This window comes from Choloepus didactylus, chromosome 26 (assembly GCF_015220235.1).
Source record: "Choloepus didactylus isolate mChoDid1 chromosome 26, mChoDid1.pri, whole genome shotgun sequence".
In the NCBI taxonomy this organism is placed as follows: domain Eukaryota; kingdom Metazoa; phylum Chordata; class Mammalia; order Pilosa; family Megalonychidae; genus Choloepus; species Choloepus didactylus.
In genome coordinates this window covers 10950427-10961882 of record NC_051332.1, presented here as the reverse complement: position 1 = coordinate 10961882, position 11456 = coordinate 10950427, and the positions used below count along the sequence as shown (strand labels likewise).

The window sequence follows — 11456 nt, the reverse complement described above, 5'->3', positions numbered from 1 at the left end:
TGTAAAGGGGAGGCTAAGTGCAACTCTAATTATGCCTAGGAGTTACCTCCAGAGAACATTTTTTGTTGCTTAAATGTGGACTTTGTCTCTCTAAGTCTATCTCTACAAATAAATTCATAACCCTCCCCCCAATGTGGGACAGGACTCCCTAGATGAGTCAGCCCACCTGGTGATGTGAGAGATGAATTTTGCTAATGAGCCTGACCCTGGCATTGAGGGATTGAGAATGCCTTTTAGAACAAAATGTGGAAAAGAAACACAAACAAAATAACATTTCAGTACCTAGGAGAATTCAAATAGAGTCAAAAGGCTGTCCTAGATGTTACTCTTATGGATGCTTCACCTAGATATGCCAAATAACCAGTATGATACTCCCAAGTCAAGAGTGGTCCTGAAAACCTGAAAGAATACCTGGATCCCTATCTGGGACTCTATGAAGGACTAACTCACTAAATTTATTCTTCAGAAACTTAAATTCCTCAGAGAACTTAGATGCCAGCCATGTCCCAAAACCCAGAGGCAATAGCCTCATCAAGAATATCAACTACATGTGTTCCCCTTTCCCATAAAGTTGACCCTGACATTTTGCAAGTACTGAAAGAAAATATCTGCCAACCAAAAATACTTTATGTGGGAATACCAACCTTCAGGAATGAAGCAAAATAAACACATTCACAGATGAAAGGAAACTAAGATAATTTGTCTCTTGCAGATCTATCCTTAAAGAATGACCACAAATATTCTATGTAGAAAGGAAATGATTAAAGTATAATGCTGGGAACTTCACAAAGAAAGAGCAAAGAGATGGGTAAAAATAGGCATAATTATAAAGGACTATCCTCTTCAGTTTCTTAAAACATATTTGTGCTGGAATCAAATCTTATAGCAGCATCAACTGTTGTAAGAAAAATATAAAGTGTGATATACCAAAAACAGTGTGAAAAAACAATATGAAATCTTTAAAATATTCAAATAACCTATGGAAAATCAAGAAATGAAGAGAAGAAACAAATGAAAAGATAACAAAAAACAGATATAAGCTCTAACATACTGAAAATTGTTTAAATGTAAATTGTGCAATAATATACACCAATTAAAGAGATTGGTAGAGTGGTTACAGAGGCATTGATAGACTGTGTACTTACTATTACAAACTCACTTCAAAAATTATAGCTAAATTGAAAGTAAAAGTATGGAACAAGATACACCATGGTAACATCAATCAATATAAAGTTAGAGTTACTGTGTTAATATCAGATTAAGTAGAACTCAGGACAAAGAAAATTATTGGGGAAAAAGAACCAAACAAGAAGACATGGTGATTCTAAATGTGTATGAACCAAATAAAAGGGCTTTAAAATACATGAAATAAAATCTGATAGAACCAAAAAGAAAAGACACATAGTTATAATTAAGGATTTAACCCCCCACCTCTGTGTGAATGATAGAAATAATGAATAGAAAACTAGCAATGCCACAAAACTGAACAACACCATCAATCAACAGGATCTAACCAATATATACAGACTAATCCATTTAACAATAGAAGAATATATATTCTTTTCAAGAGCTCTTGAATTATGCTTCAAGAGGGAACATATTCTGGGTAAAAAATATGTCTCAACAAAACTTAAATAATTGAAGTCCTACAGAGTATGTTCCTAAATATAATGGATTCAAGGTAGTAAAAAATAAGAGAAAAAACAGAAAATTATTCAGATAGTTGGAAAAAACAACATAGTTATGACAACCTATGTGTCAAAAAAGAAATCCCACATTAAATAAAATAATATATGGACTTTAATTAAAACAAAAATACTATATATCAACTAAAAGCTCTTTTAGGAGGAAAATGTGTAAAAAATGTAGGTAACACATCGATATTCATTCTATATAGGCAATGTTACCATAATTAGTGAAAGACCACAAACATAAAAGGAGAGAAAAAGAATATTACAGAGAAGTATTTCATTTGAGTTTAGACCAAAATATCCTCCAAAAATGTTACCAACTTGAATCCAACAATGTAGAAAATCAATTATAGAATATGATCAAGTGGAATTTATTTCATGTATGCAAGGCTGATTCAATATTTGAAATGCAATTTTTGTAATAGATCTCATTTCCAGAATAAAGAGAAAAGCATAGAATCACATCAATTGACACAAAATTAGTTGATAAATTCTAACATCTATTCATGATTAAAAGAAATTTAACAAATCAGGAATATTAGTAAACATTTTCAAATTGTTTAAAAGTATCTATAAAAAACTTACACTTAAACGCATATTTAATGGCGACACTGCTTAAAACTGCTTTTCTCAAAAGATCAGGAACAAAGCAAGGATATGCTTTCATTATTGTTATTCAAATAAACTGTGACAAATCCATTACATGGAAATTGCTCAACAAGAAAAAAATCCAACTATTGTTGCATGTAATAATTCAGGCATATATAAAGCAAATTATACTAAGTGAGCAAAGCCAATCTAGGAAGATTATATTTTGTATATAATTCATGTAACAGTCTTGTAATGATGAAGTTATAGACCTAGGAGGAAATCAGTGATTGCCAGGAATTGGAAGATTGGGGATTTGGATGTGGTTATAAAAGGGCAACACAAGTTATCCTTGTGAGGATGGAACAGCTCTGTATCTTGACTTTACTTACAATAAAATTACACAAAACTAAACATACACACATGCACTTATATAGGAGATTTTTAGTTTCCCATGCTTCTCAAAGAAATGCTATGAAATGGTTTATCTTAAGCAATGGGAATTAGTTTACTTATGGTTATGGTCTGGAAAAATGTCCAAACCAAGTTATCATTAAGGAGATGATTTCTTCCTGAAGACTGGCTGATGGCAATAATTGCCTCCTTTGCCACATGGAAAGATGCATGGTGGTGGCTCCTGGTGTCTCCCTTCTCTTCAGAGTTTTGCTGATTTCAGCTTCTTGCTTCTAGATTCTCTCTCTCTCTCTCTCTCTCTCTCTCTCTCTCTCTCTCTCTCTCCCTCTGTCTGTGTGTGTGTGTGTGTGTGTGTGTGTGTGTGTGCATTTTTGTTTATTCATTCCATTTAAAAGGGCTCCAGTAATAGGATTAAGTCCCATCCTGAATTAGGTAGCTCGCACCTTAACTGAAGTAGCCTCATCAGAACATCCTACTTACAATGGCTTCACACCTACAGGAATGGAATAAATTTGATAACATGTTTTTCTGGGGGAACATACAGGTTCTCTACCAAAGCAGACAAGAAAAAATGAGGAAATTTGACCAAGTTTTGTGAAACATTATCAATGTCTTTATACACTTATGATATTATAATTTAACTGTTGATATAATATAGTTTTTCAGGGTATTGTCATTGAGAGAACATGGGCAAAGGGTACACAGGATTTCTTATAATTTTCAACTGCATATGAATCAACAGTTGACACATAAAGTTTGACTAAAAATAAGGAACAACTACTAATATATGCAACAACATGGATGAATCTCACAAACATTATTCTGAGCAAAAGAAACCCTATACAAAATGGTATATACTTTTGGATTTCACTATTTAATATCTATAGTAGATAATTAATCCAAGGTACAAAAATTCAGAACAGTGTTTAGACTTTGTGGAGCTTAGGGCAGGAATTAGCTGGAATGAGGGTGAAGGGAAGGAATTTTCTGCAGAGATGATGATTTCAACATCTTACAAGAGTCATATACATTTGTCAAAACTCATTGAGTGGTACCCTTAAATTTCTGTATCCAACCAAAAATAGTACACTTAATTTTGCATACTCTAAGAAGAATAAAAGCAAGATTATAAACACAATTAACAAACACTGCATTTAATGCTACATATTCATGCTTGTGTTTAATGTATGATTTGTCCCAATGTCTGAAACTCATTATGAAATAAATGAAAATCATGATAAAATGATGGTTAGTTAAAGGCATTGATGAATGTGTTGATTAGCTGATTAAGCAAATACAGCAAAAATTTAATGACAGAACATAGGTTGTGGTTATACAGGTGTTCATTGTTCCTCAACTTTTCCCTTCATAACATTGTTCATCATACAATGTTGGGGAAAAACAAACAATAAATCAGTTCAAGTAAACAAAAGTGAAAGTTTAAGGGGTTTAAATAATTCAAATATGTTTAAATGCTCATATTCTTTTCAAATACAGATTATTAACTGATCATCTATAATGTCACTATAAAAATTGAAACAAATTGAACATTTTCCAAGATGGCTGAACTAAATCAAGAATTAAGCATTTAAAAGCTGTGAAGTGGTTTTCTTAATTGCTCAGAAATTAGGAGGAAATAAAAAAGAGATTTCAAGATATTTACAAATAAATGAAAATGAGGGAAATAAATTTCAAAATTGTAAGATTTGGCAAAAGACATATACATGAAAGGGACAAAAATTAGGACTGAGTTTTAATAAGCACACAAATACATTTGAAAGAAAGGTTGGTAATTTATCTAGGGAAATGTAAGCCACATGAGAAGAAGAAACTGTAAAAGTAACATAAAACAAAACAAACAAAATGAAAATCTGTTGTCAGATGAAAAAGATCTAATCCTCATATATTAAAATTTAAAATAAATATAATGTCAATTTAAGAAGGAGTATTTTATATGTAAGATGGAGAAGGATCTCTCCCTCTCCCTCTCCCTCTTCCTTTACTCCTCTCTTTCCCTCCCTCCCTCCCTCTCTCTCTCTGTTTTCTCTTTCTCTCTCCAATGGGAAACACTGGATGCAAAATGTAATGGTTGGAACTTCCAGGAAGATGGTGGAATAGGAGAGGCAGAGCAAACTTATCCTCCATGGACTAATTGAAGAAAACTCAGAAAACAACTGGGACAGAAGTTCCAGGCAGTGAGCAGTCAGAGAAAGACCTCTAGAATATATTCCATACCTGGATGGAAAATCAGAGAAATTACATCCAAAAGGACTGGGTGAGGTTATTAAATGGTGACTATAACCAGGGCTGGAAGCTGAGCTGGCAGGCCAGAAGCAGAAAGAGAGGAACTCTGAATATCTTCACTCTCATTTCAGCAATCAGCTGGAGATATAATCCTCTCAGACCTTCATCCAGGAGTTCCCATGAGGGAGATTCAGGAACCAGCAGAATTGTTTTGGACACACACAGAAAACCTGGTGTGGTATGCATTGCCAAGCCTCTCAGACCTGAGTTGGGTGGCTGTGGACAACTGGCTCTGGGGAAAACTGGGGGATGTCCCTCCCCTAAGGAGGAGTGGTGACACAGAGTTGAGCAGAGGCAACCCAACAATTAACAGACAAGAGAGAGTCTGTGTTCCATTTCCCTTACTGTTCCACAATGGAAGCTCATGGTGTGCATGGGCAGAAAGATGTGGATAAGGGAGAGTTCCACAAGAAAGCACCAGGAGCCCACCCCAAAGGTTCACAGATGCACAGCAGCCAGGGACTTGGGGGCTGACTAAAACCTATGAACTCCTATGAGCTGCCTGAGGGTTGGAGAAGGTGAAACTTGCAGCCCACAGCCTGAGATTAATCTACCCAGAGGACTGGGAATCACCAGAAACACTGTGACTCTAAGAGGATTCTCCAATCTCCAATGAACTGCACAGTGCACAACTCCCACATCCAGGGCTGGCAGTCTCCAGTGCACAAGGAGAACTGCTGTGCTAACTGGGTTTCCAGCTGTTTTGGACCCTGCTTAGTGCATACAAGTAGTTAGGGAAAAGTGGGCTTGAGAGAAAGAGATGGCCCAAGAGCACCATCTGTGGGGAAGAGAAGAGGGAAAGGGACTCCATCAAGTTGCAGTCTTGCCAAATTTTATATAGATGTCCAAATAGCCCTGCATTTCCCCAAATAACCTTATCAAGAGAAGCAAATGCCATGAAATCAATGGAAAAATCACAAAGCATGGGATGATCCAAGAATATAAGGACAAGCCAAATGGCCATATTAAAAAGCCAGGGGGAGACACAGAACTTGGAACAATGATAGAACTAAACAGAGGAACCAAAAGGAAAATGATAACCTAAACAATGTGATAAATGAATTAGATTTAACAGAAATATTAGAGGTCATGCTATCCACCATCATATCATATTCTGCTTCCAACCCCTGACTGGCTTGTGCCTCCTGCTGCTCCACATATAGGCCCTGTTTCCTCCTTTCTAAGCTGTGGTGGCTGTCTGAGGTAGCAGACCAGCCACAGAATCCTGGAAATGACAGCAACAAGAAGGGCATTGGACCCTCACTAGGTGCTAAAAAGATATTGTAGTCAATGCTGTAGATTATTATTTCTTGTGCACTATGCATATCAAGCCAGGTGATGAAATTTTCCAAAAAAACTGTTAGTCTCCTGATTATAACAAATATTAGTGCTTATATCTTTTATTTCTTCTTTGCAACACAGAGCTATTATTTTGTCTATGAACATTCATTGTTGAAACACCCACAATTTTTAAAGGATCAAGTTTTTTGAGAGTTAAGTATACTGTAAAGTCATTGTCATGGATGAGTATTCCCACTGTTACATTGTTCCCATTTAGTGAAAGGTTACAGTAAATTATATGAAGACAGGAGTTTTTCCATTTGGTTGGTTTTGACTCATTAGTGTAATGCCTTTCCTTTACTTCACTGACATGCTGATTCACTGTGTTCACAGAGGCCTTCATCATAGGCTTTTTATAAGTGCATACATAAACCTCATCATATTTGGAAGTTTCTCACTCCATTTGCAAGTCATGGTTTTTACCCTTTGCATGGTTTCCTTCAAAGCCTACTGTGATGGTTAGGTTCATGTGTCAAATTTGCCAGGTGACCCAGCTGTCTGTTCAAGCAAACACTGGCCTAAAAATTGCTGTGAGGATGTTTGAGGCTGGTTAATAAACCAACAGACTGGTTTATTAAATCATCAGTCAATTGACTGCAGCTGTGACTGATGACTCACCAAAGGGCTTGCCTTCCACAATGAGAGAATGCAATTGGCTGGATTTGATCCAATTAATCAGTTGAAGACTTATAAGCAAGAAAGATAGAGGACCTTTTTCTTTTCCTTTGGCTGCCCAGTGAAGCATTTCCTGAGGAGTTCATCAAAGTTGCCAGTTCATTTCCTGAGGAGTTCATCAAACACATTCATCAAAGATCCCAGTTCATTTCCTGAGGAGCTCATCGGACATATTCCTTGGAGTTGACGGTTTGTTGACAGCTCTACAGAATTTGGACTCATGCATACCCACAGTTGTGTGAGCCACTTTTACAATTTAATAATAAGAGAGACCTCTCATTGATTCTGTTTCCCTAGAGAAGCCTAACTAATACATCTACCTTACCATGTATACCCTTTTATCTTTCCTTTAGATAAGGTGGTTTTGCCAGTTTGAATGTATTATGCCCCCAGAAAAAGCCATATTCTTTGATGCAATCCTGTGGGGTAGATGTTTTGGTGCTGATTAGATTTGAATCCTTTGAGTGTTTCCATGGAAATTTGACCCACCCAACTGTTGGTGGTAACTCTTATGAGATAATTTCCATGGTGGTGTGGCTGCACCCATTCAGCATGGACCTTGATTGCTGGAGCAGTGTATAAGCTCAGATAGAAAGAGCAAGCTTGCTACAGCCAAGAGGGACACTTTGAAGAATGCTGTAGAACTGAGAGAGGAGCTCAGCTTACAGAGACATTTTGGAGATGACCTTGGAAACAAGACTTTTGCTCCAGAGAAGCTAAGAGATGACAAAAGCCCCAAGAGCAACTAAGAGTGACATTGTGAGGAGCTGAAGCCTAGAGAGGAATGTCCTGGGAGAAAGCCATTTGAAACAAGAGCTTGGAGCAGACACTGGCCACATGCTTTCCCAGCTAACAGAGCTTTTCCAGACACCATTGGCCATCCTCCAATGAAGGTACCCAATTGTTGATACATTACCTTGGACGCTTTATGTCCTGAAGACTGTAACTGTGTAACCAAATCAACCCCCTTCTATAAAAGTGAATCTATCTCTGGTGTTTTGCATTCTGGCAGCATTAGCAAACTAGAACCATGGTTTATTTGGGTTTATACATTTTTATCAATATCTGTTCATTTTCAATTCTTGGTGATTTTCATGTCCCCCAAATCCTAAAGCCATTTATTAATGGCTCAGCTTATCATACAGACCACTACATATTCTTTGATTATAACTATGGACAGTGTTTCACACTGTGGGAGAGAATTGGAGGCTTGTTCAAAAATCCTGCATCTTTTGAAGGATAAGACCACCTAACTATGTGAAGAAGGTGATACAAGAAAAATGCAACAGCAATGCAAGAAGTGGTTGTAAAAATGAAAAATTACTCAATGGAGAGTTTTCATAGAATGAGTAGAATATTTCCCAATTAATCTTAAGTATTTTTATAAAGCAAAATAATCCACATACAGTCAGGAGATAGAATAAATAAATGGTATCACTTGAAAATCAGCCATTTGGGTACAACTGAGGAATCATACTAATGGTAGTCAAGGGAGGATCCTGTAAGCATCAATATTTTAACCTCATGCTTAAAGTACCAGCTGTTGATAAGGGGACAACTTATGGCTTTCCAGACTACAGACATTTAAAGAGCATTGCACCCTAAAATACAAAGATAAACATTATTCTCTAGTTCTCATGGAGTGTTCTCCAGGATAGTTCATAAAGTGGGGAAAGATAAGTCTCAATAAATTTTAAATGATTGAAATTATTCAAAGCACATTCTCTGAATCAGGCTCATATGCAAATCATTAACTACCAAAAAGCCATAATTCTTAAAAATATCTGGAGGTGAAACAACACACTCTTAAACAATAAGTGGGTCAAAGAAGAAGTTGCAAGAGAAGTTGTTAAATATCTGGAGACGAATAGAAACAAAAACACAACATAAAAACTGGGTATGCAGGGAAGGTGGTGCTGAGAGGGAAATACATAACTGTAAATACATTCAGAAGGAAAAAAAGAGCTAATAACAAAGGCCTCACTGAACAACTGAAGAAGCAAGGGAAGGAACAGGAAACTAACATTAAAGCAAGTAGAAGAAAAGATATAACACAGACTGAAGCAGAAATAAATGATCTGGTGAATTAAAAAACAATATAGAGAATAAATGAAACCAAAACTGGTAGTTTGAGAAGATCAACAAAATTGACAAACTTTAGCTAGACTGTGAAACTAAAAGAGAAAAATGATCAAAATAAAACCAGAAATGAGAGCAGTGTCATTACTATATTTCCTGAAGACATTGAAAAAAAAATCATAAGAAGGAAGTGGGGCAAGAATACAGAGTGGCAAGGTGTAGATTTTGGTTACTACTCTAGGGCAGTAAGTAGAAAGCCAGGAACTGCATGGACCAGACACTGCAGAGAAATTTGACTTTGGGCATACTTCATACCACACTTACAAATGCATGGGACAGCTGAGATCAGCAAAATATGTATGTTCTTGTATCCAGGGGATGCATGCTTTTCCCTGCCAGTCTCAGTTATGTGGTAGGAGGGGCCATTGGTGCAGGGAATGAGGAGGGAAAACTGCAATTATTGCTCTTACTAAAAACTCAGACTGCTGGTCCAAACTCCAAACATAGATAGACTGAGACCAGACACCAGAGAATACAAGAGCAGTCAGTCCAGCAGAGAGGAGATAGGGCTAACAAAAACAGCAAAAAAAAAAAAAAAAAAAAAAAAACACAAAAATAAATACAGAGAATTTTTGGAGTTCTGATCAACATAAAATAGAGAAGGGCAGGGCTCAAAGAGAATCAGGCTCATATGCAAATCCAGGGGGCAAGTTTCCTTGTCTGAAGAGCCAGTTTCTCTGCTATCTTGATTGTTCCTTAACGGCCCTAATCTCTTTGTCTCTTAGCATTTCAGTAGCCCATTAGATCTGCAAGGAGGGCCCTTCTTTTTCTTTTCTTTTACTTTTTCTTTTTCTATCTTTTTCTCTTTTTCTAGAACAATTACTCTATGAAGCCCATTACAGAAAGCCTCAAAGACATGCTATTTGGACCCAAGCAAGAGCAGAGCTAAGATAGCTCTGAGACAAAAAGCAATAAGTACATGGCTGAAAAAATACACTGAACACCACAAATTCCCAGGAAAAGTTGGTTGTCCCCTTACATTCATCTTCCTGTTGGGCTGGGAAAGCTCTAACCCAGCACCAGCACCACCACCCAGAGCTGCCCATACTACTCAGTGTCATGGGAAGTGTTTCCAAAAGCACAGACACACACCACAATATCAGGCATGGACAACAGCCTTTCATGCACCTGCAGCCAATTGTTCCAGAGTTGGGAAGGTGGAGCTGTGTGAAAGGGGGGAAATTAACAAGCCCCATTCAGGCATCCTTTCAGCAGACTGGGAATGCCCCTACACAGCCCTGTGGCCCAGAACTTCCCTTGGGAGATAGGGCTCACTTGTGATGTAGCACAGTCTTCCCTCAGCAGAGGACCTAGGAGGGCATGGCTTGGAAGAGGGACCCACTTACAATTCCCTGGGCCCAAACCCCAATACCCAGGACTTGTGGGTCAGTGGCAGAGACAAACTGTGGTGAGACAAAACTGAAGGATTAGACTATTGCAACAGCTTTAAATCTCCAGGAATACCAGGGAGATTTGATTATTAAAGCTGACACCTACCCTAACTGCTCAGACACACACCACACATTCAGGGTGGGAAACACCAATAACACATGCAAACTTGGTGGGCCAATTGCACCCCACAAGACTCATACCCCCAATCAAAACTAATAATAATTTGGGGAGAACTGGCTTGAGGGGAGTAGGTGGCTCACAGATGCCATCTGCTAGTTAGTTAGAGAAAGTGTACTCCACTAAGCTGTAGATCTGACAAATTAGAGATAAGTGTTTAAATCAGTCTACATATTCTAAAAGAACCCTATCAAGCTAAGGAAATTCCAGGAGTCCAAAAACAACAAAAATTTAAAGAATATGAATGAACCAGATGATATGGATAACCCAAACTTAAACACTGAAATCAAAATATCTGAGGAGACACAGTACTTGGAGAAATTAATCAAAGAACTAATGACAAAAAATGAAAGTATGGCATAGGATAAAAAGGACATGAAGAAGACCCTAGAAGAGCATAAAGAAGACATTGAAAGAGTAAATAAAAAATAGACAAACTTATGGAAATAAAAGAAACTGTTGACCAAATTTAAAAGACTCTGGATACTCATAATACAAGACTAGAGGAAGCTGAACAGTGAACCAGTGAGACAACAGAATGGAAAATGAAAGAACCAAAGGAAGAATGGAGAAAAAAATCAAAAAAATTAAAATGGACCTGAGGGATAAGATAGATAATATAAAATATCCATATATAAGACTTATTGGTTTTCCCGAAGGGGAAGAAAGGGGTAAAGATCTAGGAAGACTATTCAAATAAATTATTGTGGAAAACTTCTGAATTCTTCTAAACAC

General features: G+C 37.1%; 1 pseudogene; it reads left to right on the top strand.

Moving 5' to 3' along the window:
- The first annotated feature begins 6316 nt into the window (after positions 1–6316).
- On the top strand, positions 6317–8357 carry LOC119520757 (annotated as a pseudogene).
- Positions 8358–11456: the final 3099 nt, after the last annotated feature.